This window comes from Myxine glutinosa, chromosome 1 (assembly GCF_964187855.1).
Source record: "Myxine glutinosa chromosome 1, kmMyxGlut1.1, whole genome shotgun sequence".
Taxonomy (NCBI): Eukaryota; Metazoa; Chordata; class Myxini; order Myxiniformes; family Myxinidae; genus Myxine; species Myxine glutinosa.
In genome coordinates this window covers 198032990-198053580 of record NC_136261.1, presented here as the reverse complement: position 1 = coordinate 198053580, position 20591 = coordinate 198032990, and the positions used below count along the sequence as shown (strand labels likewise).

The window sequence follows — 20591 nt, the reverse complement described above, 5'->3', positions numbered from 1 at the left end:
CAGTGGGATACAAAACGTAACCTGTTCATCCTGGTGGAGGTATGCTCTTTACGAAGTGCTGTTGTCGTTTTCCATATGTACTGGGGGTATTGCAGATGGGCAGGTATTTAATTAGTACGAGTAAAGACAAATAATACCATGTAATGGCGCAGTAGTAGCCGTTAGACTCTTCGAGGGCCGGTCCGTGTAAATACTTTTGCTATGACGCAGTTACGTAAACATAACGTGGCTCCTGATAACAGCTGAAGCACGTTCGGATTCATAGCGGAAGGTTAAAAAGCGTGACACGGTCGGTAGGCGTGCCCTGGAGGGGGTGCGCACGCGGATGGTTACACGGCGCCTCCCAGTCCCATAAGCGTTCGAGCCGCCATTTAAGTTGTCTGGGTGGTTGTGGGTACTATCGGGTTCTGCGAGGCTTAATCAATCATCTACCGAACTTCCCTGGTAAGGTTCTTGGTATGTTGCACTATCGATATGTCGATCGGTGATTTTGTACAACGCGTTTCCAGGCCGGAACCTCCGGCGGGGCGTCCACTTGTGTATTTATCCGGCTTGATCGGGCTGATCTCTGAGTTATGTCGATCGGTTGTGTCTTTTGGTTACTGTGAGTTGTGGCCGGTTGTCGTGGTTGAAGGTGATTTGTGGTTGTTGTTTAGCGCGGGTGACGTCTTGGATTACCAGCACCTCCTGCGGATCCTAAACAAAGGCCGCCAGGCCGGTGAAGAGAGGGGAGGGGCAGCGGGGGGTAGGGGCGGGGTAGCTAAGTTGAGGGGAGGGGCAGCAGGGGGTAGGGGCGGGGCAGCTGAGTTGAGGGGCGGGGCAGCTGAGTTGAGGGGCGGGGCAGCGGGGGGTAGGGGCGGGGCAGCGGGGGGTAGGGGCGGGGCAGCTGAGTTAAGGGTAGGGGCAGCGGGGGTTAGGGGGCGGGGCTGTTTGCCTTCTCATCTCCTGATCGGTATGTTGGTTGTAAAAGGTCCTGATACGTCAATTTGCAATTTGTTTATGACCTGGAGTATGGAAGGTATGACAATGTGGTTATCAGCTCCACAGGAAACGCTCGTTGTCGGACGAGACCCGGTCCACAAATCGTCACCACCATGAGGTCTTGCACTTGCGTTCCGTTGTTACCTTTTGGGTGACGATAGTTTGTACCTTTGGCGCAACGTTATCGGTGCCGCAGTCGAGCTAAATGGCGGTAGTGTAGTGGTGAAATGTTTATCATTTGAAAGGCACATTTTGTTCTACTTGGTGTTATCTACTTTGTTGTTAACTTGTCAACGAATTTGTTATCAGAAGCCAATATGGAGAATGTGTGTTGCACTCGTTTACATCATTTAATGGATTCGGCATGTTTGATGTAATGTCTGTCGTGGGTGACCTGACTAGCATGTTGTGGTGTTGGTCTTGGTGGGTGACCTGACTAGCATGTTGTGATGTTGGTCTTGGTGGGTGACCTGACTAGCATGTTGTGATGTTGGTCTTGGTGGGTGACCTGACTAGCATGTTGTGGTGTTGGTCTTGGTGGGTGACCTGACTGGCATGTTGTGCTGTTGATCTTGGTGGGTGACCTTACTAGCATGTCGTGGGTTTTGTGGTGTTGATCTTGGTGGGTGACCTGACTAGCATGTTGTGGTGTTGATCTTGGTGAGTGCCCTGACTAGCATGTTGTGTTGTTGTGATGTTGATCTTGGTGGGTGACCTGACTCGCATAATGTGCTGTTGATCTTGGTGGGTGACCTGACTAGCATAATGTGCTGTTGGTCTTGGTGGGTGACATGACGAGCATGTTGTGGTGTGGATCTTGGTGGGTGACCTGGTGAGCGTGTTGTGGGTTTTGTGATGTTGATCTTGGTGAGTGACCTGACTGGCATGTTGTGGGTTTTGTGGTGTTGATCTTGGTTGGTGACCTGACTGGCATGTTGTGCTGTTGATCTTGGTGGGTGACCTGACTAGCATGTAGTGGGTTTTGTGGTGTTGATCTTGGTGGGTGACCTGACTGGCATGTTGTGGGTTTTGTGGTGTTGATCTTGGTGGGTGACCTGACTAGCATGTTGTGGTGTTGATCTTGGTGGGTGACCTGACTGGCATGTTGTGGGTTTTGTGGTGTTGATCTCGGTGGGTGACCTGACTAGCATGTTGTGATGTTGATCTTGGTGGGTGACCTGACGAGCATGTTGTGGTGTTGATCTTGGTGGGTGACCTGACTGGCATGTTGTGGCTTTTGTGGTGTTGATCTTGGTGGGTGACCTGACTGGCATGTTGTGGGTTTTGTGGTGTTTATCTTGGTGGGTGACCTGACGGGCATGTTGTGGGTTTTGTGGTGTTGATCTTGGTGGGTGACCTTGCTGGCATGTTGTGGTGTTGGTCTTGATGTGTGACCTGACTTGCATGTTGTGGGTTTTGTGGTATTTATCTTGGTGGGTGACCTGACTGGCATGTTGTGGGTTTTATGGTGTTGATCTTGGTGGGTGACCTGACTGGCATGTTGTGGGTTTTGTGGTGTTGATCTTGGTGGGTGACCTGACTGGCATGTTGTGCTGTTGATCTTGGTGGGTGACCTTACTAGCATGTCGTGGGTTTTGTGGTGTTGATCTTGGTGGGTGACCTGACTAGCATGTTGTGATGTTGATCTTGGTGGGTGACCGAGCTGGCATGTTGTGGGTTTTGTGATGTTGATCTTGGTGGGTGACCTGATGAGCATGTTGTGGTGTTGGTCTTGATGGGTGACCTGACTGGCATGTTGTGGGTTTTGTGGTGTTGATCTTTGTGGGTGACCTGACTGGCATGTTGTGGGTTTTGTGTTGTTGATCTTGGTGGGTGACCTGGCGAGCATGGTGTGATGTTGGTCTTGGAGGGTGACCTGACGAGCATGTTGTTGGTTTTGTGGTGTTAATCTTGGTGGGTGACCTGGCCAGCATGTTGTGGTGTTGGTCTTGATGGGTGACCTGACTGGCATGTTGTGGGTTTTGTGGTGTTGATCTTGGTGGGTGACCTGGCGAGCATGTTGTGGTGTTGATCTTGGTGGGTGACCCGACTAGCGCGTTGTGGGTTTTGTGGTGTTGATCTTGGTGTGTGACCTTACTGGCATGTTGTAGGTTTTGTGGTGTTGATCTTGGCGGGTGACCTGACTGGCATGTTGTGGTGTTGATCTTGGTGGGTGACCTGGCGGGCATGTTGTGGGTTTTGTGGTGTTGATCTTGGTGGGTGACCTGACGAGCATGTTGTGGGTTTTGTGGTGTTGATCTTGGTGGGTGACCTCGCTAGCATGTTGTGGTGTTGATCTTGGTGGGTGACCTGAGGAGCATGTTGTGGTGTTGATCTTGTTGGGTGACCTGATTAGCATGTGGTGGGTTTTGTGGTGTTGATCTTGGTGGGTGACCTGACTGGCATGTTGTGGGTTTTGTGGTGTTGATCTTGGTGGGTGACCTCGCTAGCATGTTGTGGTGTTGATCTTGGTGGGTGACCTGAGGAGCATGTTGTGGTGTTTATCTTGGTGGGTGACCTGACGAGCATGTTGTGGGTTTTGTGGTGTTGATCTTTGTGGGTGACCTGACCACATGTTGTGTTTATCTTTGTGGGTGACTTGACTGGTGCATTGTGGGTTTTTTGGTGTTGATCTTGGTGGGTGACCTGACCAGGATGTTGTGGTGTTTATCTTGGTGGGTGACCTGACTGGCATGTGGTGGGTTTTGTCGTGCTTATCCTGGTGGGTGACCTGACTCGCATGTTGTGGGTTTTGTGGTGTTTATCTTGGTGGGTGACCTGACTGGCATGTTGTGGGTTTTGTGGTGTTTATCTTGGTGGGTGACCTGACGAGCATGTTGTGGGTTTTGTGGTGTTGATCTTGGTGGGTGACTTTCCTGGCATGTTGTGGTGTTGGTCTTGATGTGTGACCTGACTGGCATGTTATGGGTTTTGTGGTGTTGATCTTGGCGGGTGACCTGACTGGCATGTTGTGGTGTTGATCTTGGTGGGTGACCTGGCGAGCATGTTGTGGGTTTTGTGGTGTTGATCTTGGTGGGTGACCTGACTGGCATGTTGTGGGTTTTGTGGTGTTGATCTTGGTGGGTGACCTGACTGGCATGTTGTGCTGTTGATCTTGGTGGGTGACCTGACTAGCATGTTGTGGGTTTTGTGGTGTTGATCTTTGTGGGTGACCTGACTGGCATGTTGTGGGTTTTGTGTTGTTGATCTTGGTGGGTGACCTGGCGAGCATGGTGTGATGTTGGTCTTGGAGGGTGACCTGACGAGCATGTTGTTGGTTTTGTGGTGTTGATCTTGGTGGGTGACCTGGCCAGCATGTTGTGGTGTTGGTCTTGATGGGTGACCTGACTGGCATGTTGTGGGTTTTGTGGTGTTGATCTTGGTGGGTGACCTGGCGAGCATGTTGTGGTGTTGATCTTGGTGGGTGACCTGGCCAGCATGTTGTGGTGTTTATCTTGGTGGGTGACCCGACTAGCGCGTTGTGGGTTTTGTGGTGTTGATCTTGGTGTGTGACCTTACTGGCATGTTGTAGGTTTTGTGGTGTTGATCTTGGCGGGTGACCTGACTGGCATGTTGTGGTGTTGATCTTGGTGGGTGACCTGGTGAGCATGTTGTGGGTGTTGTGGTGTTGATTTTGGTGGGTGACCTGACGAGCATGTTGTGGGTTTTGTGGTGTTGATCTTTGTGGATGACCTGACCAGCATGTTGTGGTGTTTATCTTTGTGGATGACCTGACTGGTGCATTGTGGGTTTTTTGGTGTTGATCTTGGTGGGTGACCTGACCAGGATGTTGTGGTGTTTATCTTGGTGGGTGACCTGACTGGCATGTTGTAGGTTTTGTCGTGTTTATCCTGGTGGGTGACCTGACGAGCATGTTGTGGGTTTTGTGGTGTTGATCTTGGTGGGTGACCTGACTGGCATTTTGTGGGTTTTGTGGTGTTTATCTTGGTGGGTGACTTGACTGGCATGTTGTGGGTTTTGTGGTGTTGATCTTGGCGGGTGACCTGACTGGCATGTTGTAGTGTTGATCTTGGTTGGTGACCTGGCGAGCATGTTGTGGGTTTCGTGGTGTTGATCTTGGTGGGTGACCTGACTGGCATGTTGTGGGTTTTGTGGTGTTGATCTTGGTTGGTGACCTGACTGGCATGTTGTGCTGTTGATCTTGGTGGGTGACCTGACTAGCATGTTGTGATGTTGATCTTGGTGGGTGACCGAGCTGGCATGTTGTGGGTTTTGTGATGTTGATCTTGGTGGGTGACCTGACTGGCACGTTGTGGGTTTTGTGGTGTCGATCTTGGTGGGTGACCTGACTAGCATGTTGTGATGTTGATCTTGGTGGGTGACCGAGCTGGCATGTTGTGTGTTTTGTGTTGTTGATCTTGTTGGGTTACCTGGCGAGCATGTTGTGGTGTTGATCTTTGTGGGTGACCTGACTGGCATGTTGTGGGTTTTGTGGTGTTGATCTTGGTGGGTGACCTGGCGAGCATGGTGTGATGTTGGTCTTGGAGGGTGACCTGGCGAGCATGTTGTGATGTTGATCCTGTTGGGTGACCTGACAAGTGCGTTGTGGGTTTTGTGGTGTTGATCTTGGTGTGTGACCTTACTGGCATGTTGTAGGTTTTGTGGTGTTGATTTTGGCGGGTGACCTGACTGGCATGTTGTGCTGTTGATCTTGGTGGGTGACCTGATTAGCATGTGGTGGGTTTTGTGGTGTTGATCTTGGTGGGTGATCTGACTGGCATGTTGTGGGTTTTGTGGTGTTGATCTTGGTGGGTGACCTCGCTAGCATGTTATGGTGTTGATCTTGGTGGGTGACCTGAGGAGCATGTTGTGGTGTTTATCTTGGTGGGTGACCTGACGAGCATGTTGTGGGTTTTGTGGTGTTCATCTTGGTGGATGACCTGACTGGCATGTTGTGGGTTTTGTGGTGTTGATCTGGTGGGTGACCTGACTGGCATGTTGTGGGTTTTGTAGTGTTGATCTGGTTGGTGACCTGACTGGCATGTTGTGGGTTTTGTGGTGTTTATCTTGGTGGGTGACCTGACTGGCATGTTGTGGGTTTTGTGGTGTTTATCTTGGTGGGTGACCTGACGAGCATGTTGTGGGTTTTGTGGTGTTGATCTTGGTGGGTGACCTTCCTGGCATGTTGTGGTGTTGGTCTTGATGTGTGACCTGACTGGCATGTTGTGGGTTTTGTGGTGTTTATCTTGGTGGGTGACCTGACTGGCATGTTGTGGGTTTTGTGGTGTTGATCTTGGCGGGTGACCTGACTGGCATGTTGTGGTGTTTATCTTGGTGGGTGACCTGGCGAGCATGTTGTGGGTTTTGTGGTGTTGATCTTGGTGGGTGACCTGACTGGCATGTTGTGGGTTTTGTGGTGTTGATCTTGGTGGGTGACCTGACTGGCATGTTGTGCTGTTGATCTTGGTGGGTGACCTGACTAGCATGTTGTGATGTTGGTCTTGGTGGGTGACCTGACTAGCATGTTGTGATGTTGGTCTTGGTGGGTGACCTGACTAGCATGTTGTGATGTTGGTCTTGGTGGGTGACCTGACTAGCATGTTGTGATGTTGGTCTTGGTGGGTGACCTGACTAGCATAATGTGCTGTTTATCTTGGTGGGTGACCTGACTCGCATGTTGTGGTGTTGGTCTTGGTGGGTGACCTGACTAGCATGTTGTGATGTTGATCTTGGTGGGTGACCTGACTAGCATAATGTGCTGTTTATCTTGGTGGGTGACCTGACTAGCATGTTGTGGTGTTGGTCTTGGTGGGTGACCTGACTAGCATGTTGTGATGTTGATCTTGGTGGGTGACCCGACTCGCATAATGTGCTGTTGATCTTGGTGGGTGACCTGACTAGCATAATGTGCTGTTGGTCTTGGTGGGTGACCTGACTAGCATGTTGTGGTGTTGCTCTTGGTGGGTGACCTGACTAGCATGTTGTGGTGTTGGTCTTGGTGGGTGACCTGACCAGCATGTTGTGGTGTTTGTCTTGGTGGGTGACCTGACTAGCATGTTGTGGTGTTGGTATTGGTGGGTGACCTGACTAGCATGTTGTGGTGTTGTGATGTTGGTCTTGCTGGGTGACCTGACGAGCATGTTGTGGTGTTGATCTTGGCGAGTGCCCTGACTAGCATGTTGTGTTGTTGTGATGTTGATCTTGGTGGGTGACCTGACTAGCATGTTGTGGTGTTGGTCTTGGTGGGTGACCTGACTAGCATGTTGTGGTGTTGGTCTTGGTGGGTGACCTGACTAGCATGTTGTGGTGTTGGTCTTGGTGGGTGACCTGCCTATCATGTTGTGGTGTTGGTCTTGGCGAGTGCCCTGACTAGCATGTTGTGGTGTTGGTCTTGGTGGGTGACCTGACTAGCATGTTGTGGTGTTGGTGTTGGTGGGTGACCTGACTAGCATGTTGTGGTGTTGGTCTTGGTGGGTGACCTGACTAGCATGTTGTGGTGTTGGTCTTGGTGGGTGACCTGCCTATCATGTTGTGGTGTTGGTCTTGGCGAGTGCCCTGACTGGCATGTTGTGTTGTTGTAATGTTGATCTTGGTGGGTGACCTGACTAGCATGTTGTGGTGTTGGTCTTGGTGGGTGACCTGACTAGCATGTTGTGGTGTTGGTCTTGGTGGGTGACCTGACTAGCATGTTGTGGTGTTGGTCTTGGTGGGTGACCTGACTAGCATGTTGTGGTGTTGGTGTTGGTGGGTGACCTGACTAGCATGTTGTGGTGTTGGTCTTGGTGGGTGACCTGACTAGCATGTTGTGGTGTTGGTCTTGGTGGGTGACCTGCCTATCATGTTGTGGTGTTGATCTTGGTGAGTGCCCTGACTAGCATGTTGTGTTGTTGATCTTGGTGGGTGACCTGACTCGCATAATGTGCTGTTGATCTTGGTGGGTGACCTGACTAGCATAATGTGCTGTTGGTCTTGGTGGGTGACATGACGAGCATGTTGTGGTGTTTATCCTGGTGGGTGACCTGGCGAGCATGTTGTGGGTTTTGTGGTGTTGATCTTGGTGTGTGACCTGACTGGCATGTTGTGGGTTTTGTGGTGTTCATCTTGGTGGGTGACCTGGTGAGCATGTTGTGGGTTTTGTGCTGTTGATCTTGGTAGGTGACCTGACTGGCATGTTGTGGTGTGGATCTTGGAGGGTGACCTGGCGAGTATGTTGTGGGTTTTGTGGTCTTCGTCTTGGTGGGTGACCTGACTGGCATGTTGTGGTGTTGATCTTGGTGGGTGACCTGGTGAGCGTGTTGTGGGTTTTGTGATGTTGATCTTGGTGAGTGACCTGACTGGCATGTTGTGGGTTTTGTGGTGTTGATCTTGGTTGGTGACCTGACTGGCATGTTGTGCTGTTGATCTTGGTGGGTGACCTGACTAGCATGTAGTGGGTTTTGTGGTGTTGATCTTGGTGGGTGACCTGACCAGCATGTTGTGGGTTTTATGGTGTTGATCTTGGTGGGTGACCTGACTAGCATGTTGTGGTGTTGATCTAGGTGGGTGACCTGACTGGCATGTTGTGGGTTTTGTGGTGTTGATCTTGGTGGGTGACCTGACCAGCATGTTGTGGGTTTTATGGTGTTGATCTTGGTGGGTGACCTGACTAGCATGTTGTGGTGTTGATCTAGGTGGGTGACCTGACTGGCATGTTGTGGGTTTTGTGGTGTTGATCTTGGTGGGTGACCTGACTAGCATGTTGTGATGTTGATCTTGGTGGGTGACCTGACGAGCATGTTGTGGTGTTGATCTTGGTGGGTGACCTGACAAGCATGTTGTGGGTTTTGTGGTGTTGATCTTTGTGGGTGACCTGACTGGCATGTTGTGGCTTTTGTGGTGTTGATCTTGGTGGGTGACCTGGCTAGCATGTTGTGGGTTTTGTGGTGTTTATCTTGGTGGGTGACCTGACGGGCATGTTGTGGGTTTTGTGGTGTTGATCTTGGTGGGTGACCTTGCTGGCATGTTGTGGTGTTGGTCTTGATGTGTGACCTGACTGGCATGTTGTGGGTTTTGTGGTGTTTATCTTGGTGGGTGACCTGACTGGCATGTTGTGGGTTTTGTGGTGTTTATCTTGGTGGGTGACCTGACTGGCATGTTGTGGGTTTTGTGGTGTTGATCTTGGTGGGTGACCTGACTGGCATGTTGTGGTGTTGATCTTGGTGGGTGACCTGGCGAGCATGTTGTGGGTTTTGTGGTGTTGATCTTGGTGGGTGACCTGACTGGCATGTTGTGGGTTTTGTGGTGTTGATCTTGGTGGGTGACCTGACTGGCATGTTGTGCTGTTGATCTTGGTGGGTGACCTTACCAGCATGTCGTGGGTTTTGTGGTGTTGATCTTGGTGGGTGACCTGACTAGCATGTTGTGATGTTGATCTTGGTGGGTGACCGAGCTGGCATGTTGTGGGTTTTGTGATGTTGATCTTGGTGGGTGACCTGATGAACATGTTGTGGTGTTGGTCTTGATGGGTGACCTGACTGGCATGTTGTGGGTTTTGTGGTGTTGATCTTTGTGGGTGACCTGACTGGCATGTTGTGGGTTTTGTGTTGTTGATCTTGGTGGGTGACCTGGCGAGCATGGTGTGATGTTGGTCTTGGAGGGTGACCTGACGAGCATGTTGTTGGTTTTGTGGTGTTAATCTTGGTGGGTGACCTGGCCAGCATGTTGTGGTGTTGGTCTTGATGGGTGACCTGACTGGAATGTTGTGGGTTTTGTGGTGTTGATCTTCGTGGGTGACCTGGTGAGCATGTTGTGGTGTTGATCTTGGTGGGTGACCTGGCGAGCATGTTGTGGTGTTGATCTTGGTGTGTGACCTTACTGGCATGTTGTAGGTTTTGTGGTGTTGATCTTGGCGGGTGACCTGACTGGCATGTTATGGTGTTGATCTTGGTGGGTGACCTGGCGAGCATGTTGTGGGTTTTGTGGTGTTGATCTTGGTGGGTGACCTGACGAGCATGTTGTGGGTTTTGTGATTTTGATCTTGGTGGGTGACCTGACTGGCATGTTGTGCTGTTGATCTTGTTGGGTGACCTGATTAGCATGTGGTGGGTTTTGTGGTGTTGATCTTGGTGGGTGACCTGACTGGCATGTTGTGGGTTTTGTGGTGTTTATCTTGGTGGGTGACCTGACTGGCATGTTGTGGGTTTTGTGGTGTTTATCTTGGTGGGTGACCTGACTGGCATGTTATGGTGTTGATCTTGGTGGGTGACCTGGCGAGCATGTTGTGGGTTTTGTGGTGTTGATCTTGGTGGGTGACCTGACGAGCATGTTGTGGGTTTTGTGATTTTGATCTTGGTGGGTGACCTGACTAGCATGTTGTGATGTTGATCTTGGTGGGTGACCGAGCTGGCATGTTGTGGGTTTTGTGATGTTGATCTTGGTGGGTGACCTGACTGGCACGTTGTGGGTTTTGTGGTGTCGATCTTGGTGGGTGACCTGACTAGCATGTTGTGATGTTGATCTTGGTGGGTGACCGAGCTGGCATGTTGTGTGTTTTGTGTTGTTGATCTTGTTGGGTTACCTGGCGAGCATGTTGTGGTGTTGATCTTTGTGGGTGACCTGACTGGCATGTTGTGGGTTTTGTGGTGTTGATCTTGGTGGGTGACCTGGCGAGCATGGTGTGATGTTGGTCTTGGAGGGTGACCTGGCGAGCATGTTGTGATGTTGATCCTGTTGGGTGACCTGACAAGTGCGTTGTGGGTTTTGTGGTGTTGATCTTGGTGTGTGACCTTACTGGCATGTTGTAGGTTTTGTGGTGTTGATTTTGGCGGGTGACCTGACTGGCATGTTGTGCTGTTGATCTTGGTGGGTGACCTGATTAGCATGTGGTGGGTTTTGTGGTGTTGATCTTGGTGGGTGATCTGACTGGCATGTTGTGGGTTTTGTGGTGTTGATCTTGGTGGGTGACCTCGCTAGCATGTTATGGTGTTGATCTTGGTGGGTGACCTGAGGAGCATGTTGTGGTGTTTATCTTGGTGGGTGACCTGACGAGCATGTTGTGGGTTTTGTGGTGTTCATCTTGGTGGATGACCTGACTGGCATGTTGTGGGTTTTGTGGTGTTGATCTGGTGGGTGACCTGACTGGCATGTTGTGGGTTTTGTAGTGTTGATCTGGTTGGTGACCTGACTGGCATGTTGTGGGTTTTGTGGTGTTTATCTTGGTGGGTGACCTGACTGGCATGTTGTGGGTTTTGTGGTGTTTATCTTGGTGGGTGACCTGACGAGCATGTTGTGGGTTTTGTGGTGTTGATCTTGGTGGGTGACCTTCCTGGCATGTTGTGGTGTTGGTCTTGATGTGTGACCTGACTGGCATGTTGTGGGTTTTGTGGTGTTTATCTTGGTGGGTGACCTGACTGGCATGTTGTGGGTTTTGTGGTGTTGATCTTGGCGGGTGACCTGACTGGCATGTTGTGGTGTTTATCTTGGTGGGTGACCTGGCGAGCATGTTGTGGGTTTTGTGGTGTTGATCTTGGTGGGTGACCTGACTGGCATGTTGTGGGTTTTGTGGTGTTGATCTTGGTGGGTGACCTGACTGGCATGTTGTGCTGTTGATCTTGGTGGGTGACCTGACTAGCATGTTGTGATGTTGGTCTTGGTGGGTGACCTGACTAGCATGTTGTGATGTTGGTCTTGGTGGGTGACCTGACTAGCATGTTGTGATGTTGGTCTTGGTGGGTGACCTGACTAGCATGTTGTGATGTTGGTCTTGGTGGGTGACCTGACTAGCATAATGTGCTGTTTATCTTGGTGGGTGACCTGACTAGCATGTTGTGGTGTTGGTCTTGGTGGGTGACCTGACTAGCATGTTGTGATGTTGATCTTGGTGGGTGACCTGACTAGCATAATGTGCTGTTTATCTTGGTGGGTGACCTGACTAGCATGTTGTGGTGTTGGTCTTGGTGGGTGACCTGACTAGCATGTTGTGATGTTGATCTTGGTGGGTGACCCGACTCGCATAATGTGCTGTTGATCTTGGTGGGTGACCTGACTAGCATAATGTGCTGTTGGTCTTGGTGGGTGACCTGACTAGCATGTTGTGGTGTTGCTCTTGGTGGGTGACCTGACTAGCATGTTGTGGTGTTGGTCTTGGTGGGTGACCTGACCAGCATGTTGTGGTGTTTGTCTTGGTGGGTGACCTGACTAGCATGTTGTGGTGTTGGTATTGGTGGGTGACCTGACTAGCATGTTGTGGTGTTGTGATGTTGGTCTTGCTGGGTGACCTGACGAGCATGTTGTGGTGTTGATCTTGGCGAGTGCCCTGACTAGCATGTTGTGTTGTTGTGATGTTGATCTTGGTGGGTGACCTGACTAGCATGTTGTGGTGTTGGTCTTGGTGGGTGACCTGACTAGCATGTTGTGGTGTTGGTCTTGGTGGGTGACCTGACTAGCATGTTGTGGTGTTGGTCTTGGTGGGTGACCTGCCTATCATGTTGTGGTGTTGGTCTTGGCGAGTGCCCTGACTAGCATGTTGTGGTGTTGGTCTTGGTGGGTGACCTGACTAGCATGTTGTGGTGTTGGTGTTGGTGGGTGACCTGACTAGCATGTTGTGGTGTTGGTCTTGGTGGGTGACCTGACTAGCATGTTGTGGTGTTGGTCTTGGTGGGTGACCTGCCTATCATGTTGTGGTGTTGGTCTTGGCGAGTGCCCTGACTGGCATGTTGTGTTGTTGTAATGTTGATCTTGGTGGGTGACCTGACTAGCATGTTGTGGTGTTGGTCTTGGTGGGTGACCTGACTAGCATGTTGTGGTGTTGGTCTTGGTGGGTGACCTGACTAGCATGTTGTGGTGTTGGTCTTGGTGGGTGACCTGACTAGCATGTTGTGGTGTTGGTGTTGGTGGGTGACCTGACTAGCATGTTGTGGTGTTGGTCTTGGTGGGTGACCTGACTAGCATGTTGTGGTGTTGGTCTTGGTGGGTGACCTGCCTATCATGTTGTGGTGTTGATCTTGGTGAGTGCCCTGACTAGCATGTTGTGTTGTTGATCTTGGTGGGTGACCTGACTCGCATAATGTGCTGTTGATCTTGGTGGGTGACCTGACTAGCATAATGTGCTGTTGGTCTTGGTGGGTGACATGACGAGCATGTTGTGGTGTTTATCCTGGTGGGTGACCTGGCGAGCATGTTGTGGGTTTTGTGGTGTTGATCTTGGTGTGTGACCTGACTGGCATGTTGTGGGTTTTGTGGTGTTCATCTTGGTGGGTGACCTGGTGAGCATGTTGTGGGTTTTGTGCTGTTGATCTTGGTAGGTGACCTGACTGGCATGTTGTGGTGTGGATCTTGGAGGGTGACCTGGCGAGTATGTTGTGGGTTTTGTGGTCTTCGTCTTGGTGGGTGACCTGACTGGCATGTTGTGGTGTTGATCTTGGTGGGTGACCTGGTGAGCGTGTTGTGGGTTTTGTGATGTTGATCTTGGTGAGTGACCTGACTGGCATGTTGTGGGTTTTGTGGTGTTGATCTTGGTTGGTGACCTGACTGGCATGTTGTGCTGTTGATCTTGGTGGGTGACCTGACTAGCATGTAGTGGGTTTTGTGGTGTTGATCTTGGTGGGTGACCTGACCAGCATGTTGTGGGTTTTATGGTGTTGATCTTGGTGGGTGACCTGACTAGCATGTTGTGGTGTTGATCTAGGTGGGTGACCTGACTGGCATGTTGTGGGTTTTGTGGTGTTGATCTTGGTGGGTGACCTGACCAGCATGTTGTGGGTTTTATGGTGTTGATCTTGGTGGGTGACCTGACTAGCATGTTGTGGTGTTGATCTAGGTGGGTGACCTGACTGGCATGTTGTGGGTTTTGTGGTGTTGATCTTGGTGGGTGACCTGACTAGCATGTTGTGATGTTGATCTTGGTGGGTGACCTGACGAGCATGTTGTGGTGTTGATCTTGGTGGGTGACCTGACAAGCATGTTGTGGGTTTTGTGGTGTTGATCTTTGTGGGTGACCTGACTGGCATGTTGTGGCTTTTGTGGTGTTGATCTTGGTGGGTGACCTGGCTAGCATGTTGTGGGTTTTGTGGTGTTTATCTTGGTGGGTGACCTGACGGGCATGTTGTGGGTTTTGTGGTGTTGATCTTGGTGGGTGACCTTGCTGGCATGTTGTGGTGTTGGTCTTGATGTGTGACCTGACTGGCATGTTGTGGGTTTTGTGGTGTTTATCTTGGTGGGTGACCTGACTGGCATGTTGTGGGTTTTGTGGTGTTTATCTTGGTGGGTGACCTGACTGGCATGTTGTGGGTTTTCTGGTGTTGATCTTGGTGGGTGACCTGACTGGCATGTTGTGGTGTTGATCTTGGTGGGTGACCTGGCGAGCATGTTGTGGGTTTTGTGGTGTTGATCTTGGTGGGTGACCTGACTGGCATGTTGTGGGTTTTGTGGTGTTGATCTTGGTGGGTGACCTGACTGGCATGTTGTGCTGTTGATCTTGGTGGGTGACCTTACCAGCATGTCGTGGGTTTTGTGGTGTTGATCTTGGTGGGTGACCTGACTAGCATGTTGTGATGTTGATCTTGGTGGGTGACCGAGCTGGCATGTTGTGGGTTTTGTGATGTTGATCTTGGTGGGTGACCTGATGAACATGTTGTGGTGTTGGTCTTGATGGGTGACCTGACTGGCATGTTGTGGGTTTTGTGGTGTTGATCTTTGTGGGTGACCTGACTGGCATGTTGTGGGTTTTGTGTTGTTGATCTTGGTGGGTGACCTGGCGAGCATGGTGTGATGTTGGTCTTGGAGGGTGACCTGACGAGCATGTTGTTGGTTTTGTGGTGTTAATCTTGGTGGGTGACCTGGCCAGCATGTTGTGGTGTTGGTCTTGATGGGTGACCTGACTGGCATGTTGTGGGTTTTGTGGTGTTGATCTTCGTGGGTGACCTGGTGAGCATGTTGTGGTGTTGATCTTGGTGGGTGACCTGGCGAGCATGTTGTGGTGTTGATCTTGGTGTGTGACCTTACTGGCATGTTGTAGGTTTTGTGGTGTTGATCTTGGCGGGTGACCTGACTGGCATGTTATGGTGTTGATCTTGGTGGGTGACCTGGCGAGCATGTTGTGGGTTTTGTGGTGTTGATCTTGGTGGGTGACCTGACGAGCATGTTGTGGGTTTTGTGATTTTGATCTTGGTGGGTGACCTGACTGGCATGTTGTGCTGTTGATCTTGTTGGGTGACCTGATTAGCATGTGGTGGGTTTTGTGGTGTTGATCTTGGTGGGTGACCTGACTGGCATGTTGTGGGTTTTGTGGTGTTGATCTTGGTGGGTGACCTCGCTAGCATGTTGTGGTGTTGATCTTGGTGGGTGACCTGAGGAGCATGTTGTGGTGTTTATCTTAGTGGGTGACCTGACGAGCATGTTGTGGGTTTTGTGGTGTTGATCTTGGTGGGTGACCTGACCAGGATGTTGTGGTGTTTATCTTGGTGGGTGACCTGACTGGCATGTTGTGGGTTTTGTCGTGTTTATCCTGGTGGGTGACCTGACTCGCATGTTGTGGGTTTTGTGGTGTTTATCTTGGTGGGTGACCTGACTGGCATGTTGTGGGTTTTGTGGTGTTTATCTTGGTGGGTGACCTGACGAGCATGTTGTGGGTTTTGTGGTGTTGATCTTGGTGGGTGACCTGACTGGCATGTTGTGGGTTTTGTGGTGTTGATCTTGGTTGGTGACCTGACTGGCATGTTGTGCTGTTGATCTTGGTGGGTGACCTGACTGGCATGTTGTGGGTTTTGTGGTGTTGATCTTGGTGGGTGACCTGACTGGCATGTTGTAGTGTTGATCTTGGTTGGTGACCTGGCGAGCATGTTGTGGGTTTCGTGGTGTTGATCTTGGTGGTTGACCTGACTGGCATGTTGTGGGTTTTGTGGTGTTGATCTTGGTTGGTGACCTGACTGGCATGTTGTGCTGTTGATCTTGGTGGGTGACCTGACTAGCATGTTGTGATGTTGATCTTGGTGGGTGACCGAGCTGGCATGTTGTGGGTTTTGTGATGTTGATCTTGGTGGGTGACCTGACTGGCACGTTGTGGGTTTTGTGGTGTCGATCTTGGTGGGTGACCTGACTAGCATGTTGTGATGTTGATCTTGGTGGGTGACCGAGCTGGCATGTTGTGGGTTTTGTGTTGTTGATCTTGTTGGGTTACCTGGCGAGCATGTTGTGGTGTTGATCTTTGTGGGTGACCTGACTGGCATGTTGTGGGTTTTGTGGTGTTGATCTTGGTGGGTGACCTGGCGAGCATGGTGTGATGTTGGTCTTGGAGGGTGACCTGGCGAGCATGTTGTGATGTTGATCTTGTTGGGTGACCTGACTAGTGCGTTGTGGGTTTTGTGGTGTTGATCTTGGTGTGTGACCTTACTGGCATGTTGTAGGTTTTGTGGTGTTGATTTTGGCGGGTAACCTGACTGGCATGTTGTGGTGTTGATCTTGGTGGGTGACCTGGTGGGCATGTTGTGGGTTTTGTGGTGTTGATCTTGGTGGGTGACCTGACGAGCATGTTGTGGGTTTTGTGATTTTGATCTTGGTGGGTGACCTGACTGGCATGTTGTGCTGTTGATCTTGGTGGGTGACCTGATTAGCATGTGGTGGGTTTTGTGGTGTTGATCTTGGTGGGTGACCTGACTGGCATGTTGTGGGTTTTGTGGTGTTGATCTTGGTGGGTGACCTCGCTAGCATGTCATGGTGTTGATCTTGGTGGGTGACCTGAGGAGCATGTTGTGGTGTTTATCTTGGTGGGTGACCTGACGAGCATGTTGTGGGTTTTGTGGTGTTCATCTTGGTGGATGACCTGACTGGCATGTTGTGGGTTTTGTGGTGTTGATCTGGTGGGTGACCTGACTGGCATGTTGTGGGTTTTGTAGTGTTGATCTGGTTGGTGACCTGACTGGCATGTTGTGCTGTTGATCTTGGTGGGTGACCTGACTAGCATGTAGTGGGTTTTGTGGTGTTGATCTTGGTGGGTGACCTGACTGGCATGTTGTGGGTTTTGTGGTGTTGATCTTGGTGGGTGACCTGACCAGCATGTTGTGGGTTTTATGGTGTTGATCTTGGTGGGTGACCTGACTAGCATGTTGTGCTGTTGATCTTGGTGGGTGACCTGACTAGCATGTAGTGGGTTTTGTGGTGTTGATCTTGGTGGGTGACCTGACTGGCATGTTGTGGGTTTTGTGGTGTTGATCTTGGTGGGTGACCTGACCAGCATGTTGTGGGTTTTATGGTGTTGATCTTGGTGGGTGACCTGACTAGCATGTTGTGGTGTTGATCTTGGTGGGTGACCTGACTGGCATGTTGTGGGTTTTGTGGTGTTTATCTCGGTGGGTGACCTGACTGGCATGTTGTGATGTTGATCTTGGTGGGTGACCTGACTAGCATGTTGTGGTGTTGATCTTGGTGGGTGACCTGACGAGCATGTTGTGGGTTTTGTGGTGTTGATCTTTGTGGGTGACCTGACTGGCATGTTGTGGCTTTTGTGGTGTTGATCTTGGTGGGTGACCTGGCTAGCATGTTGTGGGTTTTGTGGTGTTGATCTTCGTGGGTGACCTTGCTAGCATGTTGTGGGTTTTGTCATGTTTATCTTGGTGGGTGACCTGGCCAGCATGTTGTGGTGTTGGTCTTGATGGGTGACCTGACTGGCATGTTGTGGTGTTGATCTTGGTGGGTGACCTGACTAGCATGTTGTGATGTTAATCTTGGTGGGTGACCGAGCTGGCATGTTGTGGGTTTTGTGATGTTGATCTTGATGGGTGACCTGACTAGCATGTTGTGGGTTTTGTGGTGTTGATCTTGGTGGGTGACCTGGCGAGCATGTTGTGGTGTTGATCTTGGTGGATGACCTGGCGAGCATGTTGTGGTGTTGATCTTGGTGGGTGTCCTGACGAGCATGTTGTGGGTTTTGTGATTTTGATTTTGGTGTGTGACCTTACTGGCATGTTGTAGGTTTTGTGGTGTTGATCTTGGTGGGTGACTTGGCCAGCATGTTGTGGTGTTGATCTTGGTGGGTGACCTGGCGAGCATGTTGTTGTGGTGATCTTGGTGGGTGACCTGACGAGCATGTTGTGGGTTTTGTGGTGTTGATCTTGGTGGGTGACCTGGCGAGCATGTTGTGGTGTTGATCTTGGTGGGTGACCTGGCGAGCATGTTGTGGGTTTTGTGGTGTTGATCTTGGTGGGTGACCTGGCGAGCATGTTGTGGTGTTGATCTTGGTGGGTGACCTGGCGAGCATGTTGTGTTGTTGATCTTGGTGGGTGACCTGACGAGCATGTTGTGGGTTTTGTGATTTTGATCTTGGTGTGTGACCTTACTGGCATGTTGTGGCTTTTGTGGTGTTGATCTTGGTGGGTGACCTGGCTAGCATGTTGTGGGTTTTGTGGTGTTGATCTTCGTGGGTGACCCTGCTAGCATGTTGTGGGTTTTGTCGTGTTTATCTTGGTGGGTGACCTGACTGGCATGTTGTGGGTTTTGTGTTGTTGATCTTGGTGGGTGACCTGGCGAGCATGGTGTGATGTTGGTCTTGGAGGGTGACCTGACGAGCATGTTGTAGGTTTTGTGGTGTTGATCTTGGTGGGTGACCCGGCCAGCATGTTGTGGTGTTGGTCTTGATGGGTGACCTGACTGGCATGTTGTGGGTTTTGTGGTGTTGATCTTGGTGGGTGACCTGGCGAGCATGTTGTGGTGTTGATCTTGGTGGGTGACCTGGCGAGCATGTTGTGGTGTTGATCTTGGTGGGTGACCTGACGAGCATGTTGTGGGTTTTGTGATTTTGATCTTGGTGGGTGACCTGACGAGCATGTTGTGGGTTTTGTGATTTTGATCTTGGTGGGTGACCTGACTAGCATGTTGTGATGTTGATCTTGGTGGGTGACCGAGCTGGCATGTTGTGGGTTTTGTGATGTTGATCTTGATGGGTGACCTGACGAGCATGTTGTGGTGTTGGTCTTGATGGGTGACCTGACTGGCATGTTGTAGGTTTTGTGGTGTTGATCTTGGCGGGTGACCTGACTGGCATGTTGTGGTGTTGATCTTGGTGGGTGACCTGGCGAGCATGTTGTGGGTTTTGTTGTGTTGATCTTGGTGGGTGACCTGACGAGCATGTTGTGGGTTTTGTGATTTTGATCTTGGTGGGTGACCTGACTAGCATGTTGTGATGTTGATCTTGGTGGGTGACCGAGCTGGCATGTTGTGGGTTTTGTGATGTTGATCTTGATGGGTGACCTGACGAGCATGTTGTGGTGTTGGTCTTGATGGGTGACCTGACTGGCATGTTGTGGGTTTTGTGGTGTTGATCTTGGTGGGTGACCTGGCGAGCATGTTGTGGTGTTGATCTTTGTGGGTGACCTGACTGGCATGTTGTGGGTTTTGTGGTGTTGATCTTGGTGGGTGACCTGGCGAGCATGTTGTGATGTTGATCTTGTTGGGTGACCTGACTAGTGCGTTGTGGGTTTTGTGGTGTTGATGTTGGTGTGTGACCTTACTGGCATGTTGTAGGTTTTGTGGTGTTGATTTTGGCGGGTGACCTGGCGAGCATGTTGTGGATTTTGTGGTGTTGATCTTGGTGGGTGACCTGACGAGCATGTTGTGGGTTTTGTGATTTTGATCTTGGTGGGTGACCTGACTGGCATGTTGTGCTGTTGATCTTGGTGGGTGACCTGATTAGCATGTGGTGGGTTTTGTGGTGTTGATCTTGGTGGGTGACCTGACTGGCATGTTGTGGGTTTTGTGGTGTTGATCTTGGTGGGTGACCTCGCTGGTATGGTGTTGATCTTGGTGGGTGACCTGAGGAGCATGTTGTGGTGTTTATCTTGGTGGGTGACCTGACGAGCATGTTGTGGGTTTTGTGGTGTTGATCTTGGTGGATGACCTGACTGGCATGTTGTGGGTTTTGTGGTGTTGATCTGGTGGGTGACCTGACTGGCATGTTGTGGGTTTTGTGGTGTTGATCTGGTGGGTGACCTGACTGGCATGTTGTGGGTTTTGTCGTGTTTATCTTGGTGGGTGACCTGACTAGCGTGTTGCAAAGTCAAGGGTGGAGCCAAGGGGTTCCATTTGTAAATATTCTCCTCTACTTTCGTTTTGTGGAGAGGAGGCTTGTCATTCCTGTTTTTAAACCTTGGTTTTCATGTGGTGTTTGTATGCAGGTTCAAACAAGGGGAAACTGCCATTGACGTCTTTTTTCGTGTCTTTACAACAAAAGGTAAAAGTGATGCATGGATCTATTCTCCGTTGTAGTTGGGTGTGACAGTTGCCTTTTTGTTTGGGGTTTTTTGTCTATGGTTGTCATGTTCGTGCTTTTTTAATTGTGGCAGGAAATCCCATAGCCCAGTTGCTTTAAAATCTGTTTGTACCCAATAACTTGTGAATTTGGGTGGTGGTGGTGGTGGTGATAGTGGGTGGTGGCAGCAGCACAGGACGCGTGTGGTGGGATTGGTGGTGGGTATAGTAGTAGTTGTCGTCGTAGTAGTAGCAGTAAGTCGTGTTTATTGCTGTTTTGTGGAGATGGTTCGTGTTTGGGGGTGGTGACGGTGGTGGCAGCGGCAGGTCATGTTTGCTGCGCAGTGATGGTGTCGAGTCTTGTTTGCTCGTGGTGGGTTATCCAAAACCTGTGGAAAAGCTGAAAGTTGATTCATATTTTAAATCCATTCTCT

General features: G+C 50.5%; 1 protein-coding gene across 9 annotated transcripts in view; it reads left to right on the top strand.

Moving 5' to 3' along the window:
- Window positions 1–261: 261 nt before the first annotated feature.
- Window positions 262–20591, top strand: part of LOC137432879 (catenin beta-1) — a 34968-nt gene continuing 14638 nt past the window's right edge. The window contains exons 1-2 of one of the 9 annotated variants that reach the window (XM_068125198.2): window positions 262–444; window positions 20085–20140. The gene's annotated coding sequence lies outside the window, so the exon portion shown is untranslated. Of the gene's footprint in view, window positions 457–1000; window positions 1100–20084; window positions 20141–20591 lie in introns of those variants that run through there. The other 8 variants (XM_068125162.2, XM_078782333.1, XM_068125172.2 and 5 more) reach the window with 8 other exon arrangements.